This window comes from Heterodontus francisci, chromosome 4 (genome assembly GCF_036365525.1).
Source record: "Heterodontus francisci isolate sHetFra1 chromosome 4, sHetFra1.hap1, whole genome shotgun sequence".
Classification (NCBI taxonomy): Eukaryota; Metazoa; Chordata; class Chondrichthyes; order Heterodontiformes; family Heterodontidae; genus Heterodontus; species Heterodontus francisci.
Window position 1 is genome coordinate 43,492,912 of NC_090374.1, and position 22,184 is coordinate 43,515,095.

General features: G+C 43.7%; 1 protein-coding gene across 4 annotated transcripts in view; it reads left to right on the forward strand.

The window, feature by feature from the left end:
• The window catches only part of mast4 (microtubule associated serine/threonine kinase family member 4), a 575,541-nt gene that overhangs the window by 133,544 nt on the left and 419,813 nt on the right, over positions 1-22,184 (forward strand). The window lies entirely within an intron of this gene.

Here is a 22,184-nt window from a genome sequence, read left to right on the forward strand (position 1 = left end):
TTTTTCAGCTTCTTGATGTGTTTGAATGTGTTTGGTCTAATGTGAACACAAAGTACACTGGATAGTCGGTGCTCGCATTATTGGTTAAGGAGTCAATAACGGCTGTGAGGAGGAATAATATGCGAAATGAATCATCAAATGAGGCCACATGGGTTGAGCTCAGAAATAACAAAGGGGCAGCCACACTACTAGGGGTGTACTATAGACCCCCAAATAGTGAGAGGGAGATAAAAGAATAAATATGTAGGCAAATTTCTGAGTGCAACAACTATAGGGCAATAACAGTGGGAGATTTTGCTTGGCTTGATTGTGTTTCAGGTTTAAGATGCACATTTGTTTGAATACTGTTGAGTGGGATGTATAAACTTGCCCATTATCTCCAGTAGACAGATTGAACCATATGCAGTCTTCCAGTACTTTCGACATGAGACCGGATTTTTGCAGAAACTATATTCTATGCTTTTTCCATAAGTAATTTAAGTGCTTGTCTTAACCAAATAAATAGTATTCGGTATCCTTAAAATAGTCATTTGGTAGTACAGAACTTGAGCATTGCTGAAAATAGAGACATTTTGTCGAAGCTTTCAACTCTCAAGAATACCAATGTAAGGGAAACAACAAATTTATACTGCATGAGAAGAGAGTAGTGATTGGTTGGCAAGTAGACTCCAGCAGGGGTGTTGCCATGGAGAATGCACCAGTTTATGGTGACTGACAGTGAACTGCAAGCTTCGTTTGAAATTTGAACCAGGCAGCTTGACGCTGGTCAACGCATTGCCTTGAATGAACCAGTGAATGGCTGTCAATTATTTTGTTTAGCTGAAACAGGCGCAATGTGTGTACATGTTCTTTATCTGCAAAGAGCAGGGTGTGCCTAGCTGATCTAGTGCACGTATATTAAATAAAGCTGATGAGCTGAGGGCACAGATAGACACATGGCAACACGATATCATTGCTATATTGGAATCTTGGCTTAAAGAGGGGCAACATCCCTATAGAGTTTTCAGGTGGGATAGAGAGGGGGATTAAAAAAAGGAGTGGGTGTAGCATTATTAGTTAAGGAATCAATAACAGCTGTGAGGAGGGATGATGTGCTAAATGAATCATCAAATGAGGCCGTATGGGTTGAGCTCAGAAATAAAAAAGGGGCAGCCACACTACCGAGAGAGTACGATTGACCCCCAAGTAGTGAGAGGGCAATAAAAGAACAAATATGCAGGCAAATTTCTGAGTGCAAAAACTATAGAACAATAATAGTTGGGGATTTCAACTACCCCAATATCAACTGGGATACAAACAGTGTGAAAGGCACAAAATTCTTGAACTGTGTTCAAGAGAACTTTTTTAGCCAGCACATAACAAGCCCAACGAGAGGGGCTGCAATTCCAGATTAAATCTTCAGTAATGTGGATGAAGTAGCAGTGGGTGACCATTTTGGAGATAGAGACTATAATAGAGTTAGTTTACCATAATCATAGATAAGGACAAAGATAAAATAGGAGTAGAAATTCTAAGTTGGGGGAAGGCAAATTTTAGAAAACTGAGAGGTAATCTGGCAAAAGCACACTGTATACAGCCACTCGAAGGAAAGTTAGTGGCAACGAATGGGAGGCATTCAAAAGTGAGATTCTACAGGCACAGTGCAGACATGTTCCCACAAAGATAAAGGGTGATGTGGCCAAATCTAGAGCCCCCTGGTTATCTAGAAGCATACAGGGTAAGTGAAAGCAGAAATAGAAAGCTTATGATGATCACAAAAACTTAATACTGTAGAAAGTCTAGAAGAGTATAGAAAGTACAGGGGTGAAGTGAAAGAAAAGGAGAGGAAGTGAAAAATTATTAGCAGGTAAAATCAAAGAACACCTGAAAATGCTTTATCTGTACATTAATAGCAAGAGGATAACTAAGGAAAAGGTAAGGCCTATCAGAGATGTACAAGGGAACACCACAGCGCAGTACAGGCCCTTCGGCCCTCGATGTTGCGCCGACCTGTGAAACCATCTGACCTACACTATTCCATTTTCATCCATATGTCTATCCAATGACCACTTAAATGCCTTTAAAGTTGGCGAGTCTACTACTGTTGCAGGCAGGGCGTTCCACGCCCCTACTACTCTTTGAGTAAAGAAACTACCTCTGACATCTGTCCTATATCTATCACCCCTCAACTTAAAGCTATGTCCCCTCGTGTTTGCCATCACCATCCGAGGAAAACGACTCTCACTATCCACCCTATCTAACCCTCTGATTATCTTATATGTCTCTATTAAGTCACCTCTCCTCCTCCTCTCTAACGAAAACAACCTCAAGTCCCTCAGCCTTTCCTCGTAAGACCTTCCCTCCATACCAGGCAACATCCTAGTAAATCTCCTCTGCACCCTTTCCAAAGCTTCCACATCCTTCCTATAATGTGGTGACCAGAACTGCACGCAATACTCCAGGTGCGGCCTCACCAGAGTTTTGTACAGCTGCAGCATGACCTCGCGGCTCCGAAACTCGATCCCCCTACTAATAAAAGCTAACACACCATATGCCTTCTTAACAGCCCTATTAACCTGGGTGGCAACTTTCAGGGATTTATGTACCTGGACACCAAGATCTCTCTGCTTATCTGCACTACCAAGAATCTTCCCATTAGCCCAGTACTCTGCATTCCTGTTACTCCTTCCAAAGTGAATCACCTCACACTTTTCCGCATTAAACTCCATTTGCCATCTCTCAGCCCAGCTCTGCAGCCTATCTATGTCCCTCTGTACCCTACAACATCCTTCGGCACTATCCACAACTCCACCGATCTTCGTGTTATCCGCAAATTTACTAACCCACCCTTCTACACCCTCTTCCAGGTCATTTATAAAAATGACAAACAGCAGTGGCCCCAAAACAGATCCTTGCGGTACACCACTAGTAACTAAACTCCAGGATGAACATTTGCCATCAACCACCACCCTCTGTCTTCTTTCAGCTAGCCAATTTCTGATCCAAAGCACTAAATCACCTTCAATCCCATACTTCCGTATTTGCTGCAATAGCCTACCGTGGGGAACCTCATCAAACGCCTTACTGAAATCCATATACACCACATCCACGGCTTTACCCTCATCCACCTGTTTGGTCACCTTCTCGAAAAACTCAATAAGGTTTGTGAGGCACGACCTACCCTTCACAAAACCGTGCTGACTATCGCTAATGAACTTATTCTTTTCAAGATGGTTATAAATCCTGTCTCTTATAACCTTTTCCAACATTTTACCCACAACCGAAGTAAGGCTCACAGGTCTATAATTACCAGGGCTGTCTCTACTCCCCTTCTTGAACAAGGGGACAACATTTGCTATCCTCCAGTCTTCCGGCACTATTTTTGTCGACAATGACAACATAAAGATCAAGGACAAAGGCTCTGCAATCTCCCCCCTGGCTTCCCAGAGAATCCTAGGATAAATCCCATCTGGCCCAGGGGACTTATCTATTTTCACACTTTCCAAAATTGCTAACACCTCCTCCTTGTGAACCTCAATCCCATCTAGCCTAGTAGTCTGTATCTCAGTATTCTCCTCGACAACATTTTCTTTTTCGACTGTAAATGCTGACGAAAAATATTCATTTAACGCTTCCCCTATCTCCTCTGATTGCACACACAACTTCCCACTGCTATCCTTGATTGGCCCTAATCTAACTCTAGTCATTCTTTTATTCCTGATATACCTATAGAAAGCCTTAGGGTTTTCCTTGATCCTATCCGCCAATGACTTCTCGTGTCCTCTCCTCGTTCTTCTAAGCTCTCCCTTTAGATCCTTCCTGGCTTGCTTGTAACTCTCAAGCGCCCTAACTGAGCCTTCACGTCTCATCCTAACATAAGCCTTCTTCTTCCTCTTGACAAGCGCTTCAACTTCTTTAGTAAACCACGGCTCCCTCACTCGACAACTTCCTCCCTGCCTCACAGGTACATACTTATCAAGGACACGCAGTAGCTGCTCCTTGAATAAGCTCCACATTTCGATTGTGCCCATCCCCTGCAGTTTCCTTCCCCATCCTACGCATCCTAAATCTTGCCTAATCGCATCATAATTTCCTTTCCCCCAGCTATAATTCTTGCCCTGCGGTATATACCTGTCCCTGCCCATCGCTAAGGTAAACCTAACCGAATTGTGATCACTATCACCAAAGTGCTCACCTACATCTAAATCTAACACCTGGCCGGGTTCATTACCCAGTACCAAACCCAATGTGGCATCGCCCCTGGTTGGCCTGTCTACATACTGTGTCAGAAAACCCTCCTGCACACACTGGACAAAAACTGACCCATCTAAAGTACTCGAACTATAGTATTTCCAGTCAATATTTGGAAAGTTAAAGTCCCCCATAACAACTACCCTGTTACTCTCGCCCCTGTCGAGAATCATCTTCGCTATCCTTTCCTCTACATCTCTGGAACTATTCAGAGGTCTATAAACGACTCCCAACAGGGTGACCTCTCCTCTCCTGTTTCTAACCTCGGCCCATACTACCTCAGTAGACGAGTCCTCAAACGTCCTTTCTGCCGCCGTAATACTCTCCTTGATTAACAATGCCACACCCCCCCCCTCCCTCTTTTACCATCTTCTCTGTTCTTACTGAAACATCTAAATCCCGGAACCTGCAACATCCATTCCTGTCCCTGCTCTACCCATGTTTCCGAAATGGCCACAACATCGAGATCCCAGGTACCAACCCATGCTGCAAGCTCACCCACCTTATTCCGGATGCTCCTGGCGTTGAAGTAGACACACTTTAAACCAAGTTCTTGCTTGCCAGTGCCCTCTTGCGTCCATGTAACCTTATCCCTGACCTCACTACTCTCAACATCCTGTACACTGGAACTACAATTTAGGTTCCCACCCCCCTGCTGAATTAGTTTAAACCCCCCCAGGATATTGGTACCCCTCTGGTTCAGGTGAAGACCATCCTGTTTGTAGAGGTCCCACCTACCCCAGAAAGAGCTGCAATTATCCAGGAAACCAAAACCCTCCCTCCTACACCATCCCTGCAGCCACATGTTCAACTCATCTCTCTCCCTATTCCTCGCTTCGCTAGCACGTGGCACGGGCAACAACCCAGAGATAACAACTCTGTTTGTTCTCGCTCTAAGCTTCCACCCTAGCTCCCTGAATTTCTGCCTTAAATCCCCATCTCTCTTCCTACCTATGTCGTTGGTGCCTATGTGGACCACGACTTGGGGCTACTCCCCCTCCCCCTTAAGGATCCCAAAAACACTATCCGAGACATCACGAACCCTGGCACCTGGGAGGCAACACACCAACCGTGAGTCTCTCTCGTTCCCACAGAACCTCCTATCTGTTCCCCTAACTATGGAGTCCCCAATGACTAATGCTCTGCTCCTCTTCCCCCTTCCCTTCTGAGCAACAGGGACAGACTCTGTGCCAGAGACCTGTACCCCATTGCTTACCCCTGGTAAGTCGTCCCCCCCCCCCCCCAACAGTATCCAAAACGGTATACCTGTTGTTGAGGGAAACGGTCACAGGGGATCCCTGCACTGCCTGCTGGTTCCCTCTCCTTCCCCTGACGGTACCCCATCTACCTACTTCTTTTACCTGAGGTGTGACTACCTCCCTATAACTCCTCTCAATAACCCCCTCCGCCTCCCGAATGATCCGAAGTTCATCCAGCTCCAGCTCCAGTTCTCTAACGCGGTTCTCGAGGAGCTGGAGTTGGGTGCACTTCCCGCAGATGCAGTCAGCAGGGACACTCTTGGCGACCCTTACCTCCCACATTCTGCAGGAGGAACCTCCATTCCCACTATTCTAAATTCCCAACAAATCTACTGAAAACCAAAAACCACACTTGCGTGTGGATGCAGAAGATGTGGGCAGGGTTCTTAATGAGTACTTTGTCTCCATCTTCACAAAGGAGAGGGATGATGCAGACATTGTTGCTCAAGAGGAGGCATGTGAAATATTCGATGTGAGATGAGCATAATGAGAGAGGAGGTACCAGAGGGTCTGACATCCTTGAAAGTGGATAAATCGTCAGGGTCGGATGGATTGTATCCCAGCTTGTTAAAGGAAATCAGGGAGGAAATAGCGGATATACTGAGGATCATCTTCAAATCCTTATGGATACGGGGGAAGTGCCAGAGGATTGGAGGTCTGCGAGTGTTTCCATTGTTTAAAAGGGTGCGAGGGATAGGCCAAATAATTATGGGCTGGTCCGTCTGACCTCAGTGGTGGGTAAATTATTCGAAGCAATCCTGAAGGACAGGATAAACTGCCACTTGGAAAGGCATGGGTTAAGCAGGGATAGTCCGCATGGATTTGTTAAGGGAAGGTCATGTCTTACTAACTTGATTGAGTTTTTTGAGGAAGTAACAAGGAAGATTGATGAATGTAGTGTGGTGGATGTGGTCTACATGGATTTTAGTAAGGCATTTGACAAGGTCCCGCATGGCAGACTGGTCAGAAAAATGAAAGCCCATGGGATACTGGAGAACGTGGCAGGTTGGATCCAAAATTGGCTCAGTGACGGGAAACGACGAGTAGTGGTCAACTGATGTTTTTGCGAATGGAATGCGGTTTCCAGTGGCATTCCACAGGGCTCAGTGTTGGGACCCTTGCTGTTTGTGGTATATGTTGATGATATAGACTTAATTGTGGGGCGCATGATTGGGAAATTTGCTGTTGACACAAAAATTGGCCGTGTAGCTGATAGTGAAGAGGATAGCTGTAGACTCCAGAATGATATCTGTGGTTTGGTTGAGTGGGTGGAAAAGTGGCAAATGGAATTCAATCCAAAGAAGTGTGAGGTAATGCATTTGGGGAGGACAAACATAGCAAGGGAATACACAATAAATGAGATGGGTAGAAGAAGTGAGAGACCTGGGAGTGCATGTCCACAGGTCCCTGAAGGTGGCAGCACAGGTAGATAGAGTGGTGAAGAAGGCATATGGAATGCTTTCCTTTATTGGCTGAGGTCGCTCATTTGACATTGCTAGCCTATTCACCAATGTACCACTTAAGGAAGCCATAGATATTTGTGCTGCAGCAACATATCATGGAGATCTAGACCTGCCACTTTTGCATGAATCAGTATTCATTGAACTTATGAACTCAGCAATTCGCGCAGTTGAGTTCAGTTTTAACAACACTGTGTATGCCCAAATTGATGGTGTTGCGATGCGTTTCCCTCTAGGCCCAGCTCTTGCAAACATCTTTGTTGGGTTCCATGAGAAACGTGTCTTTGAGGGAATGACACCTAACCTCCTACCTCTTGCATATTTCCGATACGTTTGCTATATTTGAATCTGCAACTGCATGCAATAATTTCCTTACATGACTTAATGGGCTCCATCCTGTGCTCAAATTCACCTTGAAATGGTGCAGTCACGTGAGCTCCTTTTCCTTGACGTGCTAGTTGAGAAATCTGCTGAAGGGTTCTCTACCACGGTCTACTGCAGGCCCACCTTCACTGGTCAATACATGTGTTGGGAGTCTTACAGTTCCACTCGCAATAAAATTGGCCTTATCAGCAACCTTGTAAATCAGGCCCGAGCCATTTGCTCACCATGCAAGCGTGATGTTGAAATCGGGCGAATGAAAGACACGGCGTGACGGTGGCTACCCTGATCAAATAATTTCTTGCTGTATATTGTGCAAACCTATGAACGGGCCTAAGGCCATCAATTTTGGCCCTGAAAAGTGCCTACTCTACCTCAGATTACCCTGGAAGGATAATGTATCCCAAGAATTTGAGCAACAGGTGAAGCTAGCTGTCTCACGCTGCTACTATGCCGTAGCAACGCATGTGTTCGCCACTAACAGGATGCTGCTGTCAAGCTAAAAAGGCGTTCTGCCGATCACGCAAATGAGTAACGTGATATATGAATTTCAATGCCAGTGTGATGCTAGGCCGTTTGTCCCAAAGACTGGCGGATCGTATCACAACATATCCCTTCCACTGTCCACAACGGTCAAGTACAGGCTGTACCCAATCAGCCCATGCTTGCAAAACTCAAAACACAGTCTCCAACATTTGATGTGATGCTGCAATTGGTCAACATTTGCTAAATAATCCTCAGTGTGCTAAGAATTGCACTAACAACCAATTTAACATTGTCAGTTGGGCTTGTGGTGCATTTGCTTGTACGGGAAGCTACATATATTAATATACAGGGCCCCGTTCTTTGCAGACAGAAAAAGCATGTACGCACATTGTGCCTGTTTCAGCTAAACAAAATAAGTGACAGCCATTCGCTGGTTCATTTCTCAGGGCAATGCCTTGACCAATCAGAGTCAAGCTACCTGGTTTAAATTTCAAACAAAGCTTGGCAGTTAACTGTCAGTAACTACAAGCTTGTGCATTCTCCATGGCAACGCCTCTACCAACCAAAGTCCACTTGCCAACCAATCAGCACACTCCTCTCATAAAGTATAAATTTGTTGTTTTCCTTACAGTGGTATTCTTGCGGATTGTCCTGATGAGTTCAAGACGAAAAGCCTTGACAAAATGTCTCTATTTTCAGCAATATCCTTAAAATGCTGCACAATAGCAAATGATATTTAAAAAATGCATAATGGCAATGAATCTTGAATGTCTCTGTGAAATATTTAAACATAAAGGCCATAATTTTCTATTATTTGAATAATTGAAACTCGTTATTGATGTTTCTTTTTACATATGACTTATTATTCCTTTGTAATAATGTTGCAAATTTGAAATCTTAAAGTTCTGCCTCTTTTGATTTTGATTTACAATGTGTTGCATATTGAGTGAAATGAAAATGTCTTTAATAAATTGTAATTTAGCAGGACAACTCTTTAGTTCAAGAAGGGTGGGCGGGAGAGGCAGGTGGTGTGGGTGCAGTGTAATTGTTAATTACTTGAGGATTCTTTGTGGTTCAAACAGCGAACAGTCTCAACATTAGACATATTGGGCAGAATTTTACTGGTCCCGGGGGTAGCGAGCTAGGAGGCAAGGAGGGCCAGTAAAAGAGTGGAGAGCCGCTTCGGGCTAGCTCCCTGACGCAGTCCTGCCACCGGGGAAGTTTCTCAGCAGCGGGAATGGCAGCGGCTCGGCTTCCTGCTGACTGGAGGCAGCAGCCAGTTTAGACAATTACAGGCCATTTTCCCGAGCCTCTGACATTTTGCTGGTGGCGGAGCTGCTCCTGCCATGTGGGAAGGCTGTCTGCTGCAAGGAGCCGACCTCCCAGCAGCTTCCTTTTTTTTTTGGGTGAGGGAGGGTGGGTGGTGTGAGCCAGAACCTCCAAGACCCAAGGAGGGGGCTGCCAGTGGCAAAGGCTGCCCCTGTGGCCTCGATGCCACTGCTTGGAGGGGTTTCACCTCTGATCATTAGGGTCTGGATGCTTGGCCCTGGCTCTCTGTCACCCATGCGAGGGCATCTGAAAATGGAGGCCTGCCCACCTTCTTTAATTGGTTTCCCCCTCCATCCCACTGTCTTCTGGCTCTTGATTGCCTCCTCCTGACAATATCGTGGGGGAGGTCCCACCTGAGCGTGCCGTCCACCTGAAAAACTCCCAGATGTTGGGAAGTAAAATTCTGGTTCACTTGAGACCCATTAAAATGGTATCTCTGTAGCCAATAGCTTTACCTCAGTTGAGTGTTGTATAGAAAGTATCTGATATTTCTTAAATTGGAACTAATTAACATGCTTCTCAGTCTATATTCATTGCAAAGCAGCCTTATCAGACATACTCCTGCCCCTAATTCGTATGTTCATATCAGAAAAACATTTGACTGGTCTCGGATACAATCATTGCATGTCAGTATTTCTTAAAAATAATTCCCAATTGCGTCTCCTGAATTTTTTTCAAAACCAAGCACATTGATAACTCTTTTTAAATTTAAAGTCTGTTGTTTGTACTCCATGGACCTCTATGCTTGTACCATAAACTTACAAAATTCAACAGGTCTGAAAAGTTAAATCACACAACTTTGCTCGTTCCATCTTCTCATTCCTCCAGCAACTGTTTCATACATGGGAAATGAGAGATCAGTTGAAGAGACTGACCCAAGCCCTTGGAATTGTGCCGAGTGACTTAGATTAGAATTTCCTGAGGCAATGCATAAGCCACCTTTCGTCACAGAGCATGAGCAGCTCCCCTGACTACATGTGAACCATGGAAGCTGTCAGGGTTATCAAGGTCACCGACCTGGCCCATTTGTTGATAAGTGTGGAGCATAATAGTGTAACAAAGCTAATAATAATTTGTTTTTTTTGGCTCTTTTAAGCTTGCTCCATTATGCTCCATTATTGTGAAAGCACATTTTTCTTTTTCCTCTCTCTTACCCAGTCTGTTTTACTTGTGATCAGTTGGCTGTTTTGTCGCATTGGGTTCACAGTACTTAGAGTTTATGCTCATCAATTTGATCTTTTTAACAAATTTTAAAGAAAGCATTTGCATGAGCTTGGATCATCTCTAAGCAAATTCTGTCTAGGGGGATTTCTGACTTAGTGGATTCATATGGTTTGAGCTGAAAAAGTGTTCTCCAAAGTAATAGTATCCCCGGAGTACCACCTTGTAGGAAATGTTCATTAACAAAATTGTAACTCGAGCAACCAATATTATTCTAATATGACTTGACAACTTAATTTAACTCTGTCATGGGGATTAGCCACAATGACCAAAAAAAGTTGTGGTCTTACCTCCTAACAGATAAAACTGAGTCACTTGATTTTTCAGATGGAAGTATATAATGATTAAACAATCCTACCTTACAACTGTTCCAGTGAAGTTACTGTTATATCAGGTTTGCTTTTATATCACTTATATCAGTTACATAATGTCAAAACTGGACCTGTTGGCATGCCTCAAATATTATCTGTAACTAATATCCAAACATTTAAAGTAATGGGAAACTTCAGCCATGTATTTTAAAGAAAAAGAGCAGAGAAATTACTATTGACCATATTATTAGGTGAAAACCCTAACATGTTCAAAATCAACAACTTGTATTTGCACAGCGCCTTTAACAAAGTAAAACATCCCAACAGGCTTCACAGGGATGTAACAGACAGAAATTGACACCGTGCCGAAGAAGGAGACATTAGTACAGGTGACTAAATGCTTGGTCAAAGAGGTAGCTTTTAAGCTGAGTCTTAAAGGTGGGAGAGGAGGTGAGACAAAGGGGTTTAAGGTGGGAATTCAGAGCTTGGAGCCTAGAGGGCTGAAAGGCCAGCTGGCGATGGAAGTGGGGGATTCACAAGAGATGGTGGAATGTAGAGTTTTCTGAGGAATGTTGGCCTAAGACATTCTTCTGTCTACTATTTTAATGCAGGTGTTCATTCATTTCTTTTAAATAGATTAATGCCTTTGCTAAAACAGCAGTCATGAAGGTCCTACACAATCCCGTTTAGTCATTAATATTACTAGCTGTAATCTCCAGCCTAGGCTATGATATTTAGATAGGGAGACGTGCAAAATTATTTGTGATCAAATATAATTGATCAGTGACCAGTGCTGTTTCTAATAAATTGAGTAAATGCTATCTCAAAACTAATTGTGAATTTATAAGACCTGCATTCAGTTACTTCCCTGTATTATCAATACCGCAAGCAAATAGTTTTCGGATTAATGAAGAATAACTTCTGCTCTGTTGATTTGAGTGTGCAAAGCTTGTGCTGTACAGCTGATGAGCACCCTGCAAAGCTTGCTCTCCCAATCTGTTTCTTTAAACCACTTATGAAACAGAAAAAAATTACTGGTTACAAAAGACCAATATTGTTACTTGCAGGTTACACAGTTATTGCCTTGACAACATACCAGATAAATTTGGACTATCGATCTCGGCCATACCACATGTGACTTTTCCTGTTCTTTTATTTTGTGCTGAGTTATTTGCAATAGAATCAAAAGCAACAATTCTTACACTTCTGTAATGGAGCTGTGTACAGGTTGATGACTTCAGTCAGGATGATTCAAGTGCAATAGTTAAGGGCATAAATGATTAATAACTTACTTACATTATCCCCTGTGATGTTTTGTCAGTTCAATCCTGCATGATATAAAAAGAAAGACATCTGTAGCCGGGGTTTGGAGCCTGTTCAGTTGATTGATAAGCTCATAACATGCTAGGACTCCTTTTTAAATTTGTTATCCAATTGTGACTTTGCCTGCTTTTTTTTAATTTGCTCCAATTGTTCCTGATGATCATGTAAAAGCCACTGTAGCTCAGTGAGCAAATATATTACCTGAAATGGTACTGATTCATAACAATGAATTAGATCTCTGGATATGTTTCTGGTCTTTGAGTTAATCTCAGCTGGGATAGCAGTGGAGCACTAGTATTGGCTAATACTGCACTTGGTGTACAGAAGTTAGGGTAGGGGAAGAATATCCAGGCATTTTGCTGGAAAGTGTTCTGTGCGTATGCTCTGATCACAGGATTCAACGCAACTGTGATGACTGTACAGCTAAATAGTCTGCTAACACACACTCTCTACTCCGAAGTATAGAATGGCTATCTCAGACATTTGTTATATGGAAAATGATATATAAATGCATGTTGGCAAATACAGAATGATCACTTGGCATGAATCACCATGGAAATGTGTGAAATAGAGTTTTAATAAAAATTATAATATATAAATGTTTTAATAGTTACATGAAAAAGTGATCTAACAGTAGATCTGAAGTGAGGAAGGTTTCAACTTAGCACATCTGTCCAGAAGAAAGATATCTTTCTCTGTCCTGCCCCGCCCCCAAAAATTAAGCCATTCTGTTTCCTAGATTTTTGTCTCCCTTATGCTATCCAGAAGTCCATTCCATGTATTGACCACTCTGAAGAAAATCTTCCTGACAGCAGTACTAATTTTCCTTTTGCTTGCTTGAATTTGTGTAATTATTTATCTATCTAATTTTGTAGGCTTCTGGGTAACTGCTCAGACTCGACTGGCAATTCCCCTCTGCCCCCTGCTTAATTTTCTACAAGAACACCAGAAATAGGAGCAGAAGTAGACTGTATGGCCCATCGAGACTGCTCCGCCATTCAATACGAGGATAACTGATCTTGGGCTTCAGTTCCACTTTCCTGCCTGCTCCCCATATCCCTTGATTCCCTGAGAGACCAAAAATCTATCTGTCCCAGCCTTAAATATATTCAATGATGGAGCATCCACAACCCTCTGGGGTAGAGAACTCCAAAGATTCACAACCCTTTGAGTGAAGTAATTTCTCCTCATCTCAGTTCTGAATGATCAGCCCCTTATTCTGAGACTGTTCCCCCATGTTCTAGATTCCCTGACCAGTGGAAACAATCTCAGCTTCTACCCTATCGAGCCTTTTCTGAATCTTGTATGTCTCAATTAGATCGCCTCTCGTGCTTCTAAACTCCAGAGAATATGGGCCCAATTTACTCAGCCTCTCATCATAGGACAACCCTTCATCCCAGGGACCAATTTACTAAATCTTTGCTGCACTGCCTCCAATGCAAGTATATCCTTTCTTAAATGTGGAGACCAAAACTGCACACGGTATTCCAGATGCGGTCTCACCAAAGCCCTGTTCAAGTTTAGTGAAACTTCTTTATTCCTGTACTCCATTCCCCTTGCAATAAAGGCTAACATGCCATTTGCCTTCATAGTAGCCTGCTGCACCTGCATGTTAACTTAGTGCATTCCTTGTACGAGTATCCCCAAGTCTCTCTGAACATCAACACTTAGCAGTTGCCAAGTATTCTCCTTTTCTATTTTTATAACCAAAGTGAACAACTTCACACTTCCCTACATTATACTCCATTTGCCATCTTGTTGTCCACTCACTTAACCTGTCTATATGTCTTTGCAGCCTCTCTATTTCCTCCCCACAGCTTACCTTTCTACCGAGCTTGATCATCAGCAAACTTCAATACATTACTCTCTGTCTCTTCATCCAAGTCATTAATATGAGGCCCCAGCACTGATCCTTGCAGCACCCCACTATTTACTGCCTGCCAACTTGAAAATGCCCCATTTATGCTCACTCTCTGCTTCCTGACTGTTAACCAATCATCTCTCCATGCTAATATATTACCCCCCAACAGCATGAGCCCTTATCCTGCCTGTTAATCTTTTATGTGGCACCTTATCGAATTCATTTTGAAAATCCAGGTATACTACGTCTATTGATTCCCCTTTATCTACCCTACTAGTTACATCCTCAAAAACTCTAATAAATTTGTCAAACAGGATCTCCCTTTAGTAAAACCATGCTGACTTGTACTAATCATACTATGCTTTTCCAAGTGTTATGTTAAGATTTCTTTAATAATAGTTTCCAGCATCTTCCCAATGACTGATAGGCTAACTGGCCAGTAGTTCCCTGTTTTCTCGCTACCTCTTTTCTTGAAAAGCAGCGTAACATTTGCCAACTTCCAAACTGACGGACCATTCCTAAATCTAAGGAATTCTGGAAAATCATAGCTAGCGCATCCACTTTCTCTGCAGCTATCACATTTAGAACCCTAGGATGTAGGCCATCTGGTCCCGGGGACTTGTCAGATTTTAGTCCCTTGAGTTTCTCCAATACTTTGTCTCGGCTGATACCAATATCCTTAATTTCCTCACTTTTTAGCCCCTGGGTTACTGCCCATTTCTGGTATGGAACTTGTGTCTTCTACCGTCTCAGTCAGGCCATAACGTTCGAGGGGAGAGATTTTCATTCTGTGCTGTGTTTGAAACAAGCCCATTTATACAAGTTTTTAATATAATTGAGGTCCCAACCCTGAACCCCAGGCTACTCTCCTTGGCACTCTTGATCCTCCCCACTATTGTCTCCAGTCCCCAAGACATCGCTCCCCTAACATGCACGTGCAGATTCCTACGTTTCAGCCCTTTTCCCAACTTTTATCTTGAATCACCACTGCCTTTGATCTTGGTGCCAAGGACACTTCTTTGAAGTCTGGATATAATGCATCATAGGGCTCCCCACAGTCACAATCCAAAAGAATTAGTCTGAGGGCTAGAAATTGAATAGCCCCATTTTTTGGGTGTGGGGGTTGCGCTTCTTGACCTTCCCGCGTCCATGCAGATCTCGGTGGGCAGCGCCCAAATTTGGTGTGCCCACCTCCTCTGCATGATTGTAGCGTGTGGCCAAACAGGTCCTGTGCTGCTTACTCCTCCATGTTACCTGTGGCCTATACATTCAGTGGGGTAAGGGGGGGTGTGGGCAGCGGCGGCAGAGTTGTTTGCAGGCCACAAGGTGCAGCCAGCCTGCTCCTCTTAAAGTCCGACTGTCCCTCTTAAAGGGAAGCTGCATTGAACAATATGGCGGAAATTTAACTTGTGGCAAGTTAAACACCAGGGCACAGAGAGGGTTCCAGAGTGACAGAGACATTAGTGGTAGAGGTGGGCAGGAGGAGAGATGCCAAGGTTCCTTGGGGTCAGGAGGCCCTCAACGGCCACCCTCAGAAGGAAGTGGGAGCATGTGACCAGGAATGTCAACTCCGAGTCTGGACTCAAGGAACGTGGCAGCAGTGCCACAAGAAGTGGAATGACCCCTTTCTGGGTGGTCAATGTCAGTGAATCCATCTTCACATGTCAACATCTGCTCACCACAATGTCAGTGTCTCTCGCCGCTCAGTGCACCACACCCCCATCACTCATCCAGCAGCAGTCCCTGGCACTTGGGACTCTCACCTAACAGGTGGACAACCTCACACCCATCACTCATTGCCTCCACATATCTTTAGACATTCAGGTATGGCAGGCACATCACCCAAACAACCACTGACATTCTGTTCTCTCTCTTGCAGGGCAAGGTGGCATACAATAGAAGGGAACAGTGCAGAAATGTTGGGGGGATAAGGATGCCTGCATCTCCTGAGCCCTATAGAAGAGATGGTTCTCTGCACCATGGTACCGGCTGTTATACTCCAGAAAGCTAGTTGGTGAAGGTTGATACTGGAGCCAATCTTTACTGAGTCTAACATTTTACAGAGTAAAACATTACAAGCACACACCACCTAACTCAACCACAACACCGTTTCAGTAAGTGTCTCGTTATGTGTGCTCAAGTGAAACCCCAATAAATGCCCTTCACTTGCATATGATTAAACACAATTGATATGCATTTAACACTGGCTGCGATGGAGCCTGTTGCATCCCATGTCGCTGAGAGAATTGAGGCTGACAGCATGTTCCTGCCTTATGCCCCTTCTCAACTCCCAGCACATCCTCATCCTGCTATTTGACATGATGAGAAAGCCACTGATGGTGTGACCATGGACCTCTTGCTTCCCACCCCACTCCCTCACACCACCCTTCCCTTTCTGTGTTGCTGCTTTCAGACATCCAAGAACTGCCACCTGCCCATCCACACCAACTCCAGGAGGGGGAAAGAGAGCAACCGCACAGCACTAAAGAAGGGGCTCTCAGGTACAAGTGCACTGCAGCAGAGGGAAAGGATGGTTTGTTTGCCAACTCACTGGAGGGTGAGGGCGCAGGTGAGTTCTGCTTCATAGGAGTTGGATGAGGACCTCGATGGGATGGCATACAGGAGAATGCTGATGGCCTTGCACACCAAAATGTTGAATGCATTGGCTGGCATGTCAGACAGCGTCCTGTCACTGCTGAGGAGCATGCAGTAGTCCGGCTCTAGCTTGATCGGGCATGGTGCAGAGCTTGACTTCTCCACAGCCTCAACTCCATTTCCCTGAGATCCTGCAGACCCAGAAGCAATGTCACTGCTGCCTCCATACCTGCTGCAGCCTTTGTGTGGACAAGTTATCTACTGCTCTTCCATCTCAATGAGGATGCGGCAACACATCCTGGCAAATCCAAGGACTCACCACAACACCTCCAAGAACACTTCCAGACGTTTTGCAACAGAATGCTGTAAAAACAGTAGCTTACTTGCAATATGGGTGCCTGGCCCTTTAAATGACGCTAGTGTAGGGCCTATGCAGAGCGAACAATGAAGAGGCTGCCTGCACAGGTGTTGCCCAAATTTGGAATCGTGGCATCACATCAGCCAGTTTGGCTGTGTGATGTCAGGATGTTTTCTACTCGAGGCCTTCCAACGTAAGCAGGTACGGCCCCAGGTGTGCCCATCTCCTTCAGCAATGCCATACGGAAGTGGCCAGCGGCATGGGCTGCACAAGAAAAGCGGCACAAGGCTTCCATAGCGTTGCTACAAACAGGCTATTTGAGGCAATTTCGTGCCCTAGATGTTTGTCAGGCAGCACAGTTTCTCTCTGAATTTGTGTCGGTTACTATTTTCTTGAGGTCTTTAACATACAATTCATTGTCCAATTTAGTCTTGCTCGGTGCCAATTTTTGTTTCATTATGCTCCTGTGAAGTGCCTTGCGCTTTCTATGTTAAAGGTTCTATATAAATGCATGTTTTTTTGATCAGTTTCATAATTTTAGCTGGTATTGGTGAGACTGTTACACCTGTCATTTCCAAGGTCTGTTTTGAATTAGCAACTATGTTATCTTGTTTCTAATCTGTCGGGTTCACCTGTGTTTGTGAACTCTCTTAGTGACTTAGTACCTCACAAATCTCACCTTTTGCCTCTCTAGTACCCTACATTGATATAATATCGTCCCTGAGAAATTTGTTTAATTGTATGTGTTTCTTTAGGCTTGTCTCTGAATTCTTTTGATTTATATTGAAATCACGACTCCTGCTTGGATTACTCCTGATTCTCTTCCCTAAACAAGCCTTTATGCTACACATTGAGTTTACCACATATGTGACATGTATGTTCTCCTCTATGTACGGAACTCTTGTTTACTTGCCAACTTTTGCTCTATCTTTCTGGACAACGTTTGTTTGCTGATGATTTTTGGCACATGACTTTCAGATTTGGGGACACCCAGACTTCACTTGGTGGGCTATCAAGTTTACCATGGGCCAGAAATAAACAGTTACAATACAAAGATCAAATTCAAGGAATATAGGGTGATGAAGTGAGTGGGATGTGAAATAATTGTTCAGTGTTTATTTCTGCAACAATTTAATAAGAGTGACATAATATGATGAGTACAGAAGCTTTGGAAAGGATTAAGTTTAGACACTTGCAAAAGTGCTATTTTAAGTTCATATTGTGCAGTTTCTATATACTTGAATTTTATTGAATTTGCAATCTTGAGAATATTTCTTACTGGGAAGGTATGGTGCAGCGCTAGTCAAACAACTGGAATAAGTGTCTCTTTTTATTGGCAGACCTCCTGGGCTAAGTTGAATAATCTTTTTAGGATAATATAAGTGAGATTAAGCCTCGCTACTGACTGAAGGGATATTTTTATTTATTTTATTGTCGGACTATATTTTTACTACACTCCTTTCTTCAGGCACCAGCAGAGTTGCTGCTGCCCTGCATATTCAGTGACGGGAGGATATATTTCATTTTCAGTTATTAAACAAAGTACGTACCCTCGGGAACACTTTACAGTCAAAGGGACAATGTAAAACTGGCATAATGTCTAAATTCTTTGATAATTGGAATCATTTGACTATCATGCAGGCAGCTGGTGAGAATTGACATGGCTCTGCAGCATGATGGTCAGCACTTGTGTGCAGGTCATACAAAGAACAAAGAACAAAGATAATTACAGCACAGGAACAGGCCCTTCGGCCCTCCAAGCCTGCGCCGATCCAGATCCTCTCTCTAAACATGTCGCCTATTTTCTAAGGTTCTGTATCTCTTTTCTTCCTGCCCATTCATGTATCTGTCTAGATACATCTTAAAAGACTCCATCGTGCCCGCGTCTACCACCTCCGCTGGCAACGCGTTCCAGGTGCCCACCACCCTCTGCGTAAAGAACTTTCCACGCATATCCCCCCTAAACATTTCCCCTTTCACTTTGAACTCGTGTCCTCTAGTAATTGAAACCCCCACTCTGGGAAAAAGCCTCTTGCTGTCCACCCTGTCTATACCTCTCATGATTTTGTACACCTCAATCAGGTCCCCCCTCAACCTCCGTCTTTCTAATGAAAATAATCCTAATCTACTCAACCTCTCTTCATAGCTAGCGCCCTCCATACCAGGCAACATCCTGGTGAACTTCCTCTGCACCCTCTCCAAAGCATCCACATCCTTTTGATAATGTGGCGACCAGAACTGTACGCAGTATTCCAAATGTGGCCGAACCAAAGTCCTATACAACTGTAACATGACCTGCCAACTCTTGTACTCAATGCCCCGTCCGATGAAGGAAAGCATGCCGTATGCCTTCTTGACCACTCTATTTACCTGCGTTGCCACCTTCAGGGAACAGTGGACCTGAACACCCAAATCTCTCTGGACATCAATTTTCCCCAGGACTTTTCCATTTACTGAATAGTTCACTGTTGAATTGGATCTTCCAAAATGCATCACCTCGCATTTGCCCTGATTGAACTCCATCTGCCATTTCTCTGCCCAACTCTCTAATCTATCTATATTCTGCTGTATTCTCTGACAGTCCCCTTCACTATCTGCTACTCCACCAATCTTAGTGTCGTCTGCAAACTTGCTAATCAGTCCACCTATACTTTCCTCCAAATCATTAATGTATATCACAAACAACAGTGGTCCCAGCACGGATCCCTGTGGAACACCACTGGTCACACGTCTCCATTTTGAGAAACTCCCCTCTACTGCTACTCTCTGTCTCCTGTTGCCCAGCCAGTTCTTTATCCATCTAGCTAGTACACCTTGGATCCCAAGCGCCTTCACTTTCTCCATCAGCCTGCCATGGGGAACCTTATCAAACGCCTTACTGAAGTCCATGTATATGACAAAAGTGAACTTTGTCACTTCCTCAAAGAATTCTATTAAGTTGGACATAGTTTGGACATCTTCTGCAGTAGTTGCTTCAATGTTTATGTAAAGCAGTGTTGGAAGCCCATTGAAGCAAAAATTGTCGGGTATAATTCAGGAGTTGGGTTATGGCTTAACTCCTATTGGATCCCCCATGTTCTTTTTCAAACTTTTTTTTCAGCATTTCCTTAGTACTGATAGAGGACAGATGTATCCAAACATCTGTGCACAAAGTTCCTTTGTGACTGTCCTTGGTGTAACCTACAGCAATATGCAGTCGCCAGTGTAGCTTCACTCTCTCAACTACCCGTGTACTGGTCTGAACCTAGTAACTTCGGTGTAACTGGATCTTTGTATTATTGCTAACGGGCGCAGTCAATATTTGCAGGATTTAGAAGGTTTTTCTGTTAATAAAGCTGTGCAGTCAACCTTTGAGGAAATTGATAGTGCAGCTTTCTGAATAATATCTTTTTTTTCAAATGAAGACGTGACTTTACACTCTGAAAGTAGTATTAGTTAAACAGAATATCTAGTTCTTTGATGTGTAAATTCGGCTATAGTCCAGAGGAGCTTTTTTTTTTTTGGAAACAAAATAGTAAATTTAGATTAGTGTCAGGTATTGTTACAGTGACAAGCTTTTGATCCATAGTTTGAACCTGGATTCTGTGAAGCTGAGCCAGCAGCAGGTTTCCTGGTTTATATAAATTTACAATGAGCTTGCTGCTGTTCTGTTAACAATAACAACAACTTGTATTTATATAGCGCTTTTAGCATAGTAAAATATCTTAAGTACTTTGCAAGAGTATTATCAAACAAAATTTGATACTGAGCCACACAAGGGGATATTGGAGCAGGAGGTAGATTTTAAGGAGTGACTTAAAGGAATAAAAAAGTCAAAAAGCGGGGAGCCTTAGGGAGGGAATCCCAGAGCTTAGAACCTCAGCAGCTGAAAATGCATGGCTGCCAGTGGGGGAACGATTAAAATCGGTGATGCTCAAGAGGACAGAATTGGAGGAGTACCTGATGGGTTGAATACCTGTTTTAGCAGAAACTGAGAATAATGCTGTGTAGCAAGTTAAGGGTTGTTTGCCCACAGAATATGAGCAACTACAGTTAACCATGAAAAAGTTGAATTAGCATTGTGGGGGAGAAGGAGGGTGATATCTCTGTTAAGAATGAGTCTGCTAAAAAAAAAATAATAGTTGGGAATTTGAAAACTGTCCTGAAGTGCTTCAGAAGATAACATTGCAACTTGTACTTTGTTAATTGTACAAAAACTTTCCAGGATTGCTTGTAAACTCGGATGTTTATTTTTTATACAACAAACCTTGTAAATTTCTAACTCTTTATTTGGCCAAAATCCACCATAACTGTGAGCTTATGACTCTGACTAATTCAAAGGCACATGAATCCAGTATGCTTACGAAGGCTAACACACCTGTCCACCTATAGCAAATATCCTCCCATATAATAAAAGCAAAATACTGCGGATGCTGGAAATCTGAAACAAAAACAAGAAATGCTGGAATCACTCAGCAGGTCTGGCAGCATCTGTGGAAAGAGAAGCAGAGTTAACGTTTCGGGTCAGTGACCCTTCTTCGGAACCCTCCCATATAATGTTCTGTTTCCCCTTGCCTCCTTGTATACTGAGTTGAGCAACTCATTCATGGGATGTAGGCGTCACTGGCCAGGCCAGCATTTATTGCCCATCCCTAATTGCCCTTGAGAAGGTGGTGGTGAGCCGCCTTCTTGAGCCACTGCAGTCCATGCGGGGTAGGTACACCCGCAGTAAATTAGTAATGTCACGGCAAACCAATCAGGTAGAGGGAAATATGTGGAGTTAGGTCACCGATTAGCCATGATCTCATTGTATGGTGGGACAGGTTCAATGGGATAAATGGCCTGGTCCTGTCCCTGTGTTTCTGTGCACAATGGGAAGTGGGGAGAGGGTGAAAGCTGTTGGGACTAGTAATGGGAACTTGTTTTCTTATCTACTGGTCTCTGAGATCACCCATTTTATAAATGGGGTGGCTGCAAGCCCAGTAAAGACCATAATGGATAATTGATTTGAGAATTATGATGCTTATGGAAGTACTGAGTGAGGCACTAACATAAACTGAAATGTTTGAAAGAGACATGCCCTATTTTGATAAGTTCTTTAAGATCACATTGTTTCACGAAAAAAGGGTGGCACGGTGGCGCAGTGGTTAGCACCGCAGCCTCACAGCTCCAGCGACCCGGGCTCAATTCTGGGTACTGCCTGTGTGGAGTTTGCAAGTTCTCCCTGTGTCTGCGTGGGTTTCCTCCAGGTGCTCCGGTTTCCTCCCACAGCCAAAAGACTTGCAGGTTGGTAGGTAAATTGGCCATTATAAATTGCCCCTAGTATAGGTAGGTGGTAGGGAAATATAGGAACAGGTGGGGATGTGGTAGGAATATGGGATTAGTGTAGGA